This window comes from Akebia trifoliata, chromosome 12 (assembly GCF_017979445.1).
Source record: "Akebia trifoliata isolate Shusen 1 chromosome 12, ASM1797944v1, whole genome shotgun sequence".
Classification (NCBI taxonomy): domain Eukaryota; kingdom Viridiplantae; phylum Streptophyta; class Magnoliopsida; order Ranunculales; family Lardizabalaceae; genus Akebia; species Akebia trifoliata.
In genome coordinates, this window is record NC_141386.1 from 2,089,808 (window position 1) to 2,104,222 (window position 14,415).

At 30.9% G+C, this 14,415-nt stretch overlaps 1 protein-coding gene and 1 long non-coding RNA gene across 5 annotated transcripts in view; one reads left to right on the forward strand and one right to left on the reverse strand.

Moving 5' to 3' along the window:
• The first annotated feature begins 8,808 nt into the window (after positions 1-8,808).
• On the forward strand, positions 8,809-12,367 carry LOC147388551 (uncharacterized). The gene is made up of 2 exons (XR_015170809.1): positions 8,809-10,226; positions 11,187-12,367. It is a non-coding gene; the product is annotated as an uncharacterized LOC147388551 (long non-coding RNA).
• A 1,171-nt stretch (positions 12,368-13,538) lies between these two features.
• LOC147388552 (putative disease resistance protein RGA3) overlaps positions 13,539-14,415 on the reverse strand; it is a 59,766-nt gene continuing 58,889 nt past the window's right edge. For all 4 annotated transcript variants that reach the window (XR_015170492.1, XM_086417961.1, XM_086417960.1 and 1 more), the window contains one exon: positions 13,539-13,778. The gene's annotated coding sequence lies outside the window, so the exon portion shown is untranslated. The remainder of the gene's footprint in view (positions 13,779-14,415) is intronic.

Below are 14,415 nucleotides of genomic sequence, written 5' to 3' on the forward strand. Positions count from 1 at the left end.
AATCGAATGGTGAAATTCATTTTTCACCTAAAGTCATTTCTCCATGACCATTTTCCAAGAAATTTTTTATCTCCTTAAAAGTAAATTCCTTCTATTATACAAATCCTTGAACTCAAAAGAGAACATTAAAATCATTTTTAATAATTATACTGTTCAAAAAGATTATTAGAAATTTTTCTATCCATAACTTAGAAATGCATTGAACATTGTTGAAGCTTCACTAAAATGGCACAAAACATGTCTCAAATGTTGTTGAGTAGATCTTCTGAAAGTAATTAGGGAAGGGAGTTCAAGCAAACAAAACGAGCACAAGAAACTAAAATTACCATACCATCTGGATTTCTAATAATCTATTTTCTTTTATTTGTATCATACGTTAAATTAAACATGTAACCTTCAATAAATTTCCCTTTGAAGAAATGCGGACGGGCCAACAAATGGTAGGTTTTTTTCCATTGAGAGAGAGAAAGAGAGGAGAGGGATAACGAAGATTGTCAACGATTTTTCTATTGACACACCACTATCGCCACCCTCCTCATTACCACATGTTTGTCAATTCTCCTCTTCACCATCTTTCCAGCGCCCAAGTACTCCTATCCATTCTGGCTAAGTGACCATGAACTCATTTCGAATGTTTGAAATGCCAGGAACAACGAACGGAATTTGCATCAACAAGTGCAAATATATTGAATCCAAAATAATAAAGAACGATTAACATATTGAAGAAGGATGAGCAAATCCCTCAATAATACAATATTCAAAGTTACAATCCTATGGGGAAGTTTATATAGAATTTCTTTTTTAAAATGAAAATTTAAGGATACTAATATGCGACATTAATTTTAAAAGATTTTATAATTATCAAATCTTTTTTTATTAATAACCTATTTTCCTTTGTTTGTGCAAGGGATATTTTTCGTAAGGCACCAGAAGATGACACATGGCACATTGGGATAAAAAAAGATTAGAAGGTACCGACCTTTTGTACTCGAGTCTGACAAATCAAGGGCTCTCAGATAAGTTGGATTACTTTCCTCAAAGGGAGTTGAACCTCCGATAGCCGCTTAGATAAAATCGGACGCATGATAGGTCAATCAAATCCCTAAAAATCAAGGACTTGAGAAAATTTTTTTTGGAAGATTTCTATTTTAAGGGGAAATCCCTAGATAGAATGAGGGAATAAGAATGGAATATGGATTAGGTATGTTCCTAACAAAAACAACCTACTAAAACGGTTTAAGATAGACTTGAAAACAAGATAAAAAATGATCCCAAGGTTTGAATCCTATAAATATATGGGTATTGTACACTTAAACGTAGGGTGCACACGGTTTGGTTTGGTTCGGTTCGGGTTGAAGTCAAAATTGGAACCGTACCGAACTTGATTGGTTCTATAAATCTAGAATCGAAATCGAAATCGAATCGATTACCCCCCTAGAATTGAACCAACCCAAACTAACCTTAGTTTGATTTTAGGGTCTCTTAAATATAGATATCAAGACACCAATTATCAAATCTCGTGGCTAAAAAACCCACGATCATTATTGATTTCAGTTAAAAGGCACAACAAAGAGAATGACATTGACAATATAAAATTAATATCTCTATAATCTCAATTATCTATCTAATAACATGAGTGATTTTTCTAAAATTGAAACCTATTAGATGATTAGGACCATATCATTTGGACCACTGAGATTGGTAACTAAATTTGTTAAAATACAAAAAACAAACAATAAGAGCACAAGAGTCAGAGATTATGAGCTATTGTCACAGATCTTAAGGTATTGCAAGTTTTTGTATCATATTTTGAATCAAATACGTAATCTTAAATAAGTTCTATTTTTATTTTTTCCTATATATCAGGGAGCAAACATGATGATTATCAATAATTTTAGAAACACACATAGCTATTTTTATACTTTCCACCTTCAAATCCATGCACACACTTCCACTAGTATTAGCTACACATCAATTAAGATTAGAGTCATGATAATCTTACTTACCCACATGGCATACTCAATCAACACCCTTAACATAATAGGCTCGGGGACTGTAGACCTTCTCTCCTCGAGATGCAAAATTATACTTTTATGGGGAATCATAATTCTGCATCCTGAGGAGAGTAGATCTACAGTTCCCAAACTTGTCATGTTAGGGGTATCAATTGAGTATGCCACGTGGGTAAGTCAGATTATCACGATTCTTAAGATTAATTGTCTTTGTTACGTGAATTTCTATGAGTCTATAAATGAGAGATTTACCGGACAGACCTATCTGTTTCAATTTTATTACAAAAACTCTCTTACTTTATCAAGTTTGTTACCGAACAAACCTTTATTTTATGAATCAGCCTAACATGAGTAGCTTAGTAAGATTTAAAATCTTACTAAGGGACATAGGGCCCACATGTATTACCAAAATGACAATCCAACACCACATACTTATAGATTTCATGAAAAACATCATATTAAAAAGATACAACTTTGAAAAAAAAAAAAAGTCTTTTTTAAACTTGACCCAAACCTTAGATTTCATGAAATCTAGTTTAACCTTAGGGATTTTATCAAATTTGTTCCAAGCAAACCTTGGAGTTCACGTCATAAACTTCAAATTTATGGTGTTATTTTGTTACTTAACATACCTTGGAGTGGATTCTTACCGGATCAATTTGTGGCATCCAAAAAACATGATTTGATGTCATAGGGTTATAAAGGACAAAATTCTAAGAACTTTGAAAAAATATTCTGAAAAAAAAGGTTAATTTCCACCATTGAATTTTAGCTTTAAATCTAAAAGTTCGGTAGTCATCCATTTCAATACCTACGATCATACTCAAAAATGTTTTTTTTTTCTTGAATATTTTCTTTTGAATCCGAGTTTTTCCATGAAACCAAGAAGTCTATGTTGTTGGATGGATAATTTGATAATTCATGTGGACCCAAAGAACCTTAGTAAGATTTGAGATCTAACTAAGTTAGTCATGGTAGCATGATTCATAAAGTAAGGTTTGCTCAAGTAACAAACTTAATAAAGTAAAGAAGTTTTTATAATAAAATTGCAACATATAGGTCTACCCTGTAAATCTCTCTACTATAATCAAGCATCCAATACTCACTAAACTCCATGGTCAAAAGGATCAAGTATTATCACTTGGAAATATTCGACTTCTAAAATAAAATCCCTAGTATGGTGGTGATGAATTAATGGATTTATAGCCATCTTATTAAATTTTACAAGACAATAAATGATCTAAAATCTCATAAATTTAAATTCTTTTGATATATTATTTGTGATAGTTAAATTTAAAAAGATTCCTGTATAATTCGCAATTAATCAATTTGGATATTTACGATCATGGGAAATTGTAGTAGAAAATTATGAAATTAACATCCCAGTGAACGTAGTCAAAATTCAAGAGTTATCGATGGAGAACAATAATTTTGATGTCTAACGCCTTTAAAGGAGAACAACTCATTCTCCAAAGCAAATCATTTGCTAGGTTTCTTAAGATGCAAATTTATTGGTCAAGAGACTCCATAAGATATATTTAAATTGATTGGATAAATTAATATAATTTAAAGGAGAGATTTTTTGCTCACTGAAAATCAATATTAGATTTCACAAAATCCCAGTTAACCAATAGCACAACGCCTAGCATGTGTAGTTTTGTAAATTGAGATGCTCTCAATACATACAACTTCGTATAATTGGTCAATCTGGGATTCTGTGAAATCTTAGATTGACTTTGCTGTGAGTAATTTTTTTTTCTCAATTTAAAGTGGACAAATTTCAATACACTTGGCACTTTAGATCATGTGAAATTGAGAAAGATCATATCTTCCATGACTTATTGTGAGAAGAAAGAGGTTTTTGTGATAATTTTACACATTCTTCCCTACAATAGGTCCAACAAATATATTAATTTGTCTTCAAGATTAAGTCATAAATACCCGTCCATCACATCTCCACCTACCATCCCTTTCCCCTTTTTAGTTTATAAATAAATATTTCAATTGTTTCATAATTGTTTGTTACTTTTGACAGTGCCCTCATGAAGCCGAGACATTGATGCTTAATGATGGCAATTTATATAGATTTCTAAGAGGTGATGCATCTTGTAATACTTAGGTGTGTTTAGTTTGAAAAGAATTGTGGTTTGTGATACTGTTGTCTATCCTAATTTCTAAACATAGGGCTATCATCTCTGTTTTGGTGCATTGGGTAGTTATGTTTCAGTTTAGATGGAGAAGGCATAAAACAAATGCCACATATTAGGACTAAAAGTTTGATATTTTGAATAATTCTATATATTATGTACCAATCTCAAAATCATGAGTGCTTAAGATAATATTATCTACTTACAACCCATGTATTATGACATTCTTTGAATTCACACCAAGCCAGTGATTATTGTATGGTTGGAATATATGTGCAATGATCTCGCCAAAGTTGTGGAACTAGTGTTTTAAAAAGTGGATTGGCCTTTACTATTTGATTGGGTCCGATCAGGATTTTAATAAATATTGGTTTGGTGCTCTAAGAACCGTTAGTTTGTTTTGATTGGTGGTTCAATCGTCTTCTACTAAGGAACGATTTTGGTAATTTTAAAATATTTCAAGTTTTCAACAAGATTCAATGATTCATTATTAGATTCATTATTGTAAAAATATAAGAAAAATCTTAGAAAATTTGAAAATCAATTATTTTAGATTTGTATTGAATTTTATTCCAATCAAATAAATATAAAAATCTATTGAAACTCTAATAATTATACTAATAAATAAAATCAGTAAATTTTTTAATAGAAAATTTTAAATAAATTTAAAAACCTTCTTAAATCTTAATTAAATTAAAAATTCACAATGATATTTACATTGATTAATGTAAATAATATTGAAACTTACGACGTTATGTTACTTAAAAAGATTTAAGTTTTTAAACCTTATATTTTTTATTTATTCAGTATATAGTATATACTAATTTTTAGGGTTCTCTTTTGGTGTACATTTTATCATTATATATAATTATTTAGATTATGAGATTAAACCCATAACTCAGTTTGTTTGACTGATAGCAATGCAATTTTGATGTCGTGTGTTCAAATCCAGCTTACCCATCGAAGAAAAAAATAATATTTGAAGGTACCAACTTAGCTAAGTTGGTAAAGGCGTGTGAAGAGTTGATCCTTTGACCTAAGTTTAAATCCCATTGAACCCACTTCCACGTTGACAACTAACCACCTTGCTTGCCGCAAAATTTCGATTCGATTATCGATCCAGTTTTTAAAACATTATGTGAATCTATGTTACTTGAGACATATGTGAGTCTTGATTTTCTATAAATTGAAAAACAACATCCTCCCGAGACATACCATGAGAATTTGTAGAATTTTCATAATGCATCTGATGTTACTGCCCTACCCGAATAATAATAATTAAAATCTTAGAAAAAGAGAGAAAATCCAATTTAATCAAACTAGTGAAAAGTGTCATTTTATTTATTATGTTAATGGTGTCCCACTTTGATGTATGGTGACGATTCTATATGTTATTCACCTGACATACATTACCCACATCTCTGGACCATGTATTGGGTTTGACCCAATGCTTCCAAACAACAGCTAAAACTGGTTTGCTTCCAACTATGGGTGTTTCATGTCAAGTTTGTCGAGATACTAATTTTTAATTAGTTTGAATTTGGATTTATGGTTTATCGCTTTGGAATGAGCATGATTCGTAGTTTGGTTTAGTAGGAACAACAATGGTAAAATAGATGTGACACATACTATAATTAATTTATCCTACCCAAATATATGCCTCGAATTTACCTAATTTGTATATTAATCGTTTATTCAATAAGATAAAATGTTTGAAATAAGCTCTATTTATTTTATTATTTTAATGACACTTGGTTTCGAAGACATTTCCACATGAAACAAATTGAATTTTTTTTATTATAAACATTTCCTTATTTATGAATTAAAGAAAATGCTTATCAACTTGAAAGCGCCCTCGATCCGCAGGGTGTGCGGATCCGCTTTTGACCCTTGAGGTTTAGGAGTTGCCACCTAGTTATTACGATCTAGGAACCGATTAATGACTCTAAACGGATAAAGAATTAATCTAGAACAGAAAAAAAAAACTGAATTCGGGGATCATGTTACGAGGTTGGAAGGTGTTAGGCACCAACCTTGCCCGGCTAAAGTCGGTCTCTACTAATTTTCCAAATAAGTTACATTGCTAAAAACCTAGATAAAAAAAAAGTAAGAAATTATACCTTTCCGACAACAAAGACCTTGTTCCCTCAGATCCGATAAAAACTGCTTCTTGTACTGTACTCCTTGCTTCGTTTTGTCTCCGAATTTGATTTTTGATCTCCGAGGCAAGGTATCTCTTTTTTTATCTGGATTCTTCGAGTTTTTTAATGGGTTTTAGGGTGTTTTTGAAGGGCTTTTATGTGTTTTTTAGGCTAAAATCGAAAAATGGGTGTTAGGTAAGGACTTGGGGCTCCAAAACTAGGGTTTATGGAGGCTATGGAGGCTTTTTGACCTACTTCTCTTAGGGTTTATGATTTGATACGAAAATAGGATGTGAGGACCTTTATTTATGGATTTTTTTTAAAGGTTGATTTAGATAGAATTAGTGTTTAATTAGAGTTCTTTTACTTAGAGTTGTATTTTAGTTGGAATTGTTTTAAGTAGAATTGTATTTTAATTAGAATTGTTTTAGGTAGAGTTGTATTTTAATTAAAATTATTGTAGGGTTTTGACTTTTGGTCTTATTTGATTGACTTTAGGATTTTGACTTTAGTCTTAATTGATTGACTTTAAGATTTTGACTTTAGTCTTACTTGATTGACTTTAATACCTTGACTTTAGTCTTGCTTGATTGACTTTAATTTTTTGGAGAACCCCCCTCTATTATATCTTTAATTCTTTGGACCCCTAAATAGAGGGGTCCTTAAAGAAATATCTTGCGAACCCTCAACAATTTTGTCTGAGAGTCCGATTGATCAATTATTTTAGTTCAAAATTTTAAATTAATTTCATTAATGTCTCACTTTAATTATTTAATATTTTATTAATTAATTTCAAAAATTTTAATTATAAAAATTGTGAAATTACCATTTTGCCCCCGGAGAGGACTTTTCGCGTTTTAAATCGATTTTTAATGTTCTAAGATCTTTTAGAATCGATTTTTCATAAGGAATTCAATGGAAATATTAGTTTGTGTCGTTTATGAAATTTTTTGTGTGAAACGGTCATGAATTTTATGAGGGGTATTTTCGTAATTTTGTTAAATTCTGTGAAAATTAGCAAAATGATTTATTTGGTTTCGATTTGTTATTTTATGTGTTTGAATGAGTTTTCCTAATCGTAACGTAGGCTCTAGGATTATTTTGATGTTAGAGGTATTTTGATAATTTGGCAAATTTTTAATGATTTTTATCGTGAAGCTTCTTTTTGTTTGAAAGATAATGATTTCTATGTTTCTGGGATCGTATTTTTCTAACGTAACGTGGTTTTTAAAGTTTTGTCAGTTCGAGATATCTCATCCGGATTTCTGAAACATATCTGGTAACAAAATAAAGTAATTGAATAAACATCCATCATAGGGAATCGTTGCGATCGGGTTGACAAGTTGATTAATCAGGTGGATGCAAAAATGGGGTGTCTACATAATTATATGTTAGTCGATGTTATCATTTTAAATTAAAGAAAATACATTTCCTAATTTATAAATTACGTTAGCATTCTCCGCATATATATAGGGTTAGGATCCGTAGACACATAAAGCTATAACATATTTTGTCTTATATGGGTAAAAAGATTTATAATGGGCTGATTTTTTGTGAGGATGATCTCTATGATGAGAGGTTCATCATCGCAAAAATCAACCTATTCCAAAACTTCTAACCTCATTAAAAGTGAATTACAAAAAATGGATGATTCAAGATTCTTCTTATAAACATGGGGTTAGAAGTTTTGGCATGGGTTGATTTTGGGTGAGGATGATTACCTCGTCTTAGAGATTAGAGATCATCCTCACAAAAATCAGCCCATTTCAAACTTTTTTGCCCATATAAGATAAAACATATTGTAATTTTATGTGTCTACAGCTATATATATATATAATAGGAAAATGCTGGAATGACACAAATGGAGACACAAATGATATGGTAGTGCGCACATAACCATAGATACTTTTTACTCGTATCTTGCAAAAACACATCTATGGTTATATGCGCACCACCACATTATTGCATCACCTTTGTGTCATCCTAGCACGACTCTATAATAAAACACAAATACATTGGAGCAATTTTGTGTGACACAAACATCCAATCAATTGTAGGCCAAACTTTATCCCTCCACGTAAACAACGCTGAGGTTTAATCCGATTACGAATGTCGATGATGTGAAAATTAAAAACAAAATTCAATCTCCCGCTGCTCACTCCCATCTCTATCTCATGCGGTTCAACTCTCTCTCTATTTTGAAAAAAATAAATAGTAAAACCCTTCGTCTTCAACATCAAACAGAAAATCTCTGTCTTTGATCTCTAGCTGGAAATTTGATATCTCCGCAAGGGTTTGAAGGCATAAAAGGTCCTGCAGGGGTCTGAAACCCTCTCTCATTCTCTCTAACTTCAAGCAAGCAACTCTCTCTCCTTCTAACTTCAGAAAACTTTGATTTTATTTCTCTTAGATTGCTAAAAAACTCTCATTCTCTCTAAAATTCAATGGTTTTGTGCTGGAGATTGGAGGTGAGGTTCTTGGAATCCTTCTCTCTAACTTAAGGTGAAAAACACACTTTTTCTCTCTCTCTTTTTGTTTTATTTTTTGATTTTTGTTTTTTGATCTTAAGAAATTTGTTGTTTGGGAGCAAGAAAAAGATAATTATGAACCTTCATACCATCGTTTGACATCTATTTGACGAAATGCTGCAGAGACTTTTTATGTGTTACAATACGCATTTATGAACCTTCATTTTCTGTAAGCTTCTGTTTTGGTATTTAATGTGTTTATCTATTTAATGGTATGGATTAATGTTAAAGAATTGAAGCTATAATTTTAAAATGAAATTAAAGTTTAGTAATCATCCTCAAAGCCTCATCATCATCGTCTATCTTAAACACTCAATTTAAATGGTGTAAATATATTATCCCTAGGAATCACTTTTAACTATTTGGTAATATACTAATATTTATTTGAAAATGGTTTTTAGCATAATCATTTGGTTACCAAATGGGTTTCATAAAGCCACATCATTTCATTCGCTAACTAAGAGTGAGAGGATTACATTCTAAAAAAGAGCTTACAGTTGACTTCACCGTCTTCAAGTCCAACATTCTATTGGAGGGCAAGCTCCAAACTCCATGTTCATGGGAGACCCAGTTTAATTTTATTTTTCTCTATCCTTTACCACAGTTACACTTCTCATGTATTGGTACACTTCTTCTTCCTTTTGAATTCCTTTTAATATTTTTCTTTAATTAGAATTTAGTTCTAATGCTTTTCTGTCATACATACTTGATAATCAAAGGATCGAAGAGCAATCATGGATGGCATTATTCCAATATCATGTGAAATTTGTATAGAGCCTAAGACTCAGGTTTAGTATGTAATTTTTCCCCAATAGTATTTGGCCTAATGGTCAACTTAATGTTATTTTAAAAGCTTTTGATGTGCCCAACGTTGGATTGACTCAACTTGGTGTATTAGAGTGGATCCACTCATAAAAGTTGTTCGGGTCATCCAGTTGGGTATGCACTCCCCTCATTTTAGACATTGATTGAGGTGGGACAACTTCGTTTAAACTCTTATTTTTGATAATTTATCATTGGTGGGTATATTTATCATGGGGCTATTTATGTGCTTAAAAGCCATATTTTTTTAGAACGGGTTCATGTTTCAAAGCACAACATTTTTTGGACTGTTGATGTTATAAAGAATCGGTACTTTTAGTTATATTGGTGTCTATTTGGGATGGGGTTTGTAAGTTGGGTGTCTTGGAGAAACACAACCATCCTTCTAAATCAAATTGTAACACGAGGGAAAAACTAAGCCATCCAAAATGGTTAACTTTGTGTGTGTCCTTATTTCTCTATTCTTAACTGTTAATTTTTTGGTTTAGGAAAAATAACTTTCCTTACTGCTTACTAGATGCAGAAACCATTAAAAATTGCTAGAGACAAATCAATTCGGAAAAAAGATATACCCAGGTGAGGTGTTTTGCTACCATTTCTTTTCAATGGTGCATTTATGATAAATTATAATTTTTTTTGTGATTAAATTAATTTTATAATTATTGATGTTAATGTTGTTTTTATTGAGTTTTTTCTTTATTTTTTTTCTTCTTTGGATCTAATTTGAGATGGCCTTGGAGTGTAAAGAGGCCTTAGGAAAGGGTAATTGAAAACAAGACTTTTGCTTATTCTTTTAATTCTTATTATCTAAAAATCATTGCCCCAGGTATGTAACTCATGGTTCTTTTTACCCCCTTTTATCACACAATCATTAGTGTTGCTTTAAATTTTTTAGCACACATTGATTTAGTATAAGATTTTTATATGTTGGGGACTTAACGCACGATATAAAATAGGTTTTGGGACTAATTACTATGTCAAAGAATTTTGCACATTATATTTCATCATAACCATGAATTTGACAATGGCAATCTGAATACTAACTAATTCATGGTATAAAATCTAAACCCATTAGACATTTTCTACATATTTTTTGCAATGGTAATCTAGTTACAAACCAATTCATTTTAATGGTTAGACATTATTTAAATCAGCAGTTACATTTCATTTTGTGTTGTTTTGAACAATATAAAAGAACCATTGATATACCATTAAGGGTTGAAGATGATAGGTAGACCAGCAAGTGTTGGACATTTATTAGGGGTGTGAGAATGGTCTCTCACTCTTCATTGAAAACTTTCCAAGGTGTAAGGGGCACATACACACGTGATAAAAGGCAATTCAAATATGTTTTTTATTTTTAACCTACAAATGGTTTTGCAATTTGCTATATACAGTTTCAAATGTTTTTTTTCACCTGCAAATGATCTTTTTATTATTATATCATCTTTTATGTTTTTAATAGTATCTTTGAGTTGTTGATCTTTTGATGTCAGACTCCTCTATTCCGATCTTCCTCTTTTTTACATTTTGTAGATGAAATACTCCAACCCACTATACCACCACAAAAGATGTTCAAAATGTCGAAGATATTTTGCCATTCCGCTAAATGACAACACATTCAACCTGGTAAAGGCTCTTACATTCATATCTTTCCATTGAAATATTATAATAGAGATACTATTTGCAAAACAAGAAAGTCTTTTTCTTTAAAAACTATGAGTACATAGCCCAAGTTCCATTGAATTCTTCTTAGTTTGACTGAAATAAAGCTTATAAAGAGAAAAGAAACACTTATACCACTTTGGTTTGGAAATCAATGCAATCTGGTTATTAGGATGGAGATGAAACAACTACTAACATGGTATTTTTTTTTAACATAATGAAGATTCAAGTAAAATGTCGTATTTTTTTAATTGTTTTTTTGATCATTTGTTTACTCTCTAGAGGAACATAGTATGATATTTTCAGAAGGAAATCCATGCTTTAAAAATGTACAAGGATTTCTAGATCTTAATTCATGTATATATGTTGATCTATGATGCATAATGTGGGTATTATCATGGTTGGTTTGTGATAGTTTATTACTATGGTTTAACACCTTTATGGTTGTGGAATTATAAGGTCTTAGCGTTTTTTAATGTTTTTTTTTTTATTATTATTAATAGTTTTCAATATTTTTGTTAATCTCATAGAATATGTGCTTAGGTTTTATTGCTCCTCTATCTCACCCTCTCTTTCAGCAACTTTCTCATTCTCTCTCACCCTATGTGAATCTTTTTATTGATAATCAAACTAACTGGTGATGAAATCCAATGGCTAGAAACATCAACGGCATGCTTGATTCAAATGGCTCCAAAGTCATAAATGATATTCGTTTTGTGTGTATCAGTCCAGAAAGCTGTAGTCCAAACAGGAAAGTGTGCCGTAAGGCATGTTGGGGATGTCTTCATATTCATTTAGATTAAGATGTCAATGTAAAAATTCTTTCCCCAATAGAATGAGATATACCCAAAGTTACAATTGCTTAGACACTCTAAACCATTCAACCAAAAAGCCAAACTGTGATGATAGAAGAAATGAATCTAGGTCAAGAATATTGGTTGTCATTGGGGCAGCAATTCTTCTTTGAGTTGTAATGTTGATTTTCTTATGGGTTGTTCAAAATATCATATTTTTGGTATAAATTTATAGATCTCTGAATGAGTCTTAAATAATCATAATATATGCTTTATGATTATAAAACATTCATTCTCTCTCTTATTATTAGACTATTACAAGAAAGGGTTGAGTTTTGGATTTTTTATATTAAAAACTTGGGCGAGAATTTGGATTCAGTGACACACCTAATGATCGGGTGGGAATTCAGATTCAGATACTGCAATTAATGTTGCTACCTTCCTCAGTTAGATCACATTATTTCAAATGGGGTCTCTTTTCCTCTCATTCTTTGCTGATTTTTTAATGTCAGTGTATTGGAGGCATCTCAAGATGTAATTTCTTCGTTAGGGTTATCAATCGTTGATTTCATCAAAATGGATGGATACATTGTCGAACCACATAAATCTTGCCGTCTTTTGTATGTGTGATTTTATACTTGACTACCTTTGTGATTTTATCGTCAGGTCAAGACATCGGAAAGAATTATAAGGAAGGAACTAAATGTGTTTTCTTGGCTTCTCAATAGGTACATTAGTTGATTAAATTTTGATTCAAATTCTTGATTTGAGATTCAGATTTAATCTATAAACTATTGAGCAAGATCTCATTTTAAGCACATTCATATATTCAAAGATATTACAAAAGTTCACCCCTTGATTTGAGCTTGAATCTTTGAATCCACCAAAACTCCATTTTAATGGTTTTGCAAAATTTTGGGTAATGGGATTGGTGTTAGTTTAAAATATGAACCCATTAGATCTTTTTCCCTTTTCTATTTTTGGTTTGTTCTTGATTGTTTTTGCCACCAATCTTTCAAAAATAATAGTTGAAAGTACATCATGTAAATGTAAGTGAGAAGTGTTGAGGAATGATATTTTTTTATATAACTTCTTTATGCTAATAAATTCTATATTTTTCCAGAGAAAAAAAGAAAAAAGAAGGAATATTGCAAATATTGAACAACAAAGTTTAATGATCTACTCACAAAATTGAATGTTGTAGTAGAAAATTTGTTGCGAGAAATAACGATAAATTTAGTAACTTAGAGAGAGAGAGAGAGAGAGAGAGAGAGAGTTTACGTGGTTTGGCAAAATTTGCTTACATTCATGGACAATGATAAGATTTTTTTTTTTTTCACTATTTTCCATGAAAAAAATATATTACAATCCCTGATACAAGATTACAAAGCTACCTATAGGGAAAAATTTATGAAAATATTGGGAGAAATAAAAGTTAAATTTGTTGAATCTCTCTTAATTGATTTATGGTCCATTACCACTAATAAAATACAAGATACAAACATAACAAATCAAATCACGCAAGGTTTTTCAAAATAATAATATGAAATATATATCAAATATCATAGATAAGTCTTGAACATAATCGCCATGAAACAGGCAACAACTGCTATTTCTTCTTTAGGAACATCTTCGATAATATTCAGATCCTTCTAGTTGGTTCTTTATCCTGGACAAAACAAATAATTTTGTATGAACGTTAATAACATATTATAAAACTATACAAAAACATTTTAAAGGTTTAAACTACTAAACATGGAGAAGTCACTACTTTAACACTTAGACAATATCCCTTATCAAAGGAAGGAGATCAAGAAAGTTGAATGATATAATACAGATCCTACACTAAAACAGTGAAATTGTCAAAAAGAGGGATGATTTTTAAAAACTATGGTTTAGTAAGTCTATCAATTGATAGTCCATTATCCATATTCATATTGAAATAATAAAATATTATTCGAAGTTTTTGGATATGGATTCAAATTTGGATATTGAAATATCCTCTCCAATAAAATTCAATTCAAACCCAAATAGATATAATATACTTCTAGGGGGCGGTTCATGGGACGTATGTAAAAATAATGGTTTTTCAAAATATGGGTTAGAGGTTTTGGATTGAGCTGATTTTTAAGCGAGGATAGTCACTATGATGAGAATATCGTCCTCACAAAAAATCAGCTCAATCTGAAACTTTTAAATCCATCAAAAGTGATTTACAAATTATTGGCAAAAAATCGATGGTCCACATTTAAATCACTTTTAATGGGGTTAGAAGTTTCAGATTGAACTGATTTTTTTTTTCGGAT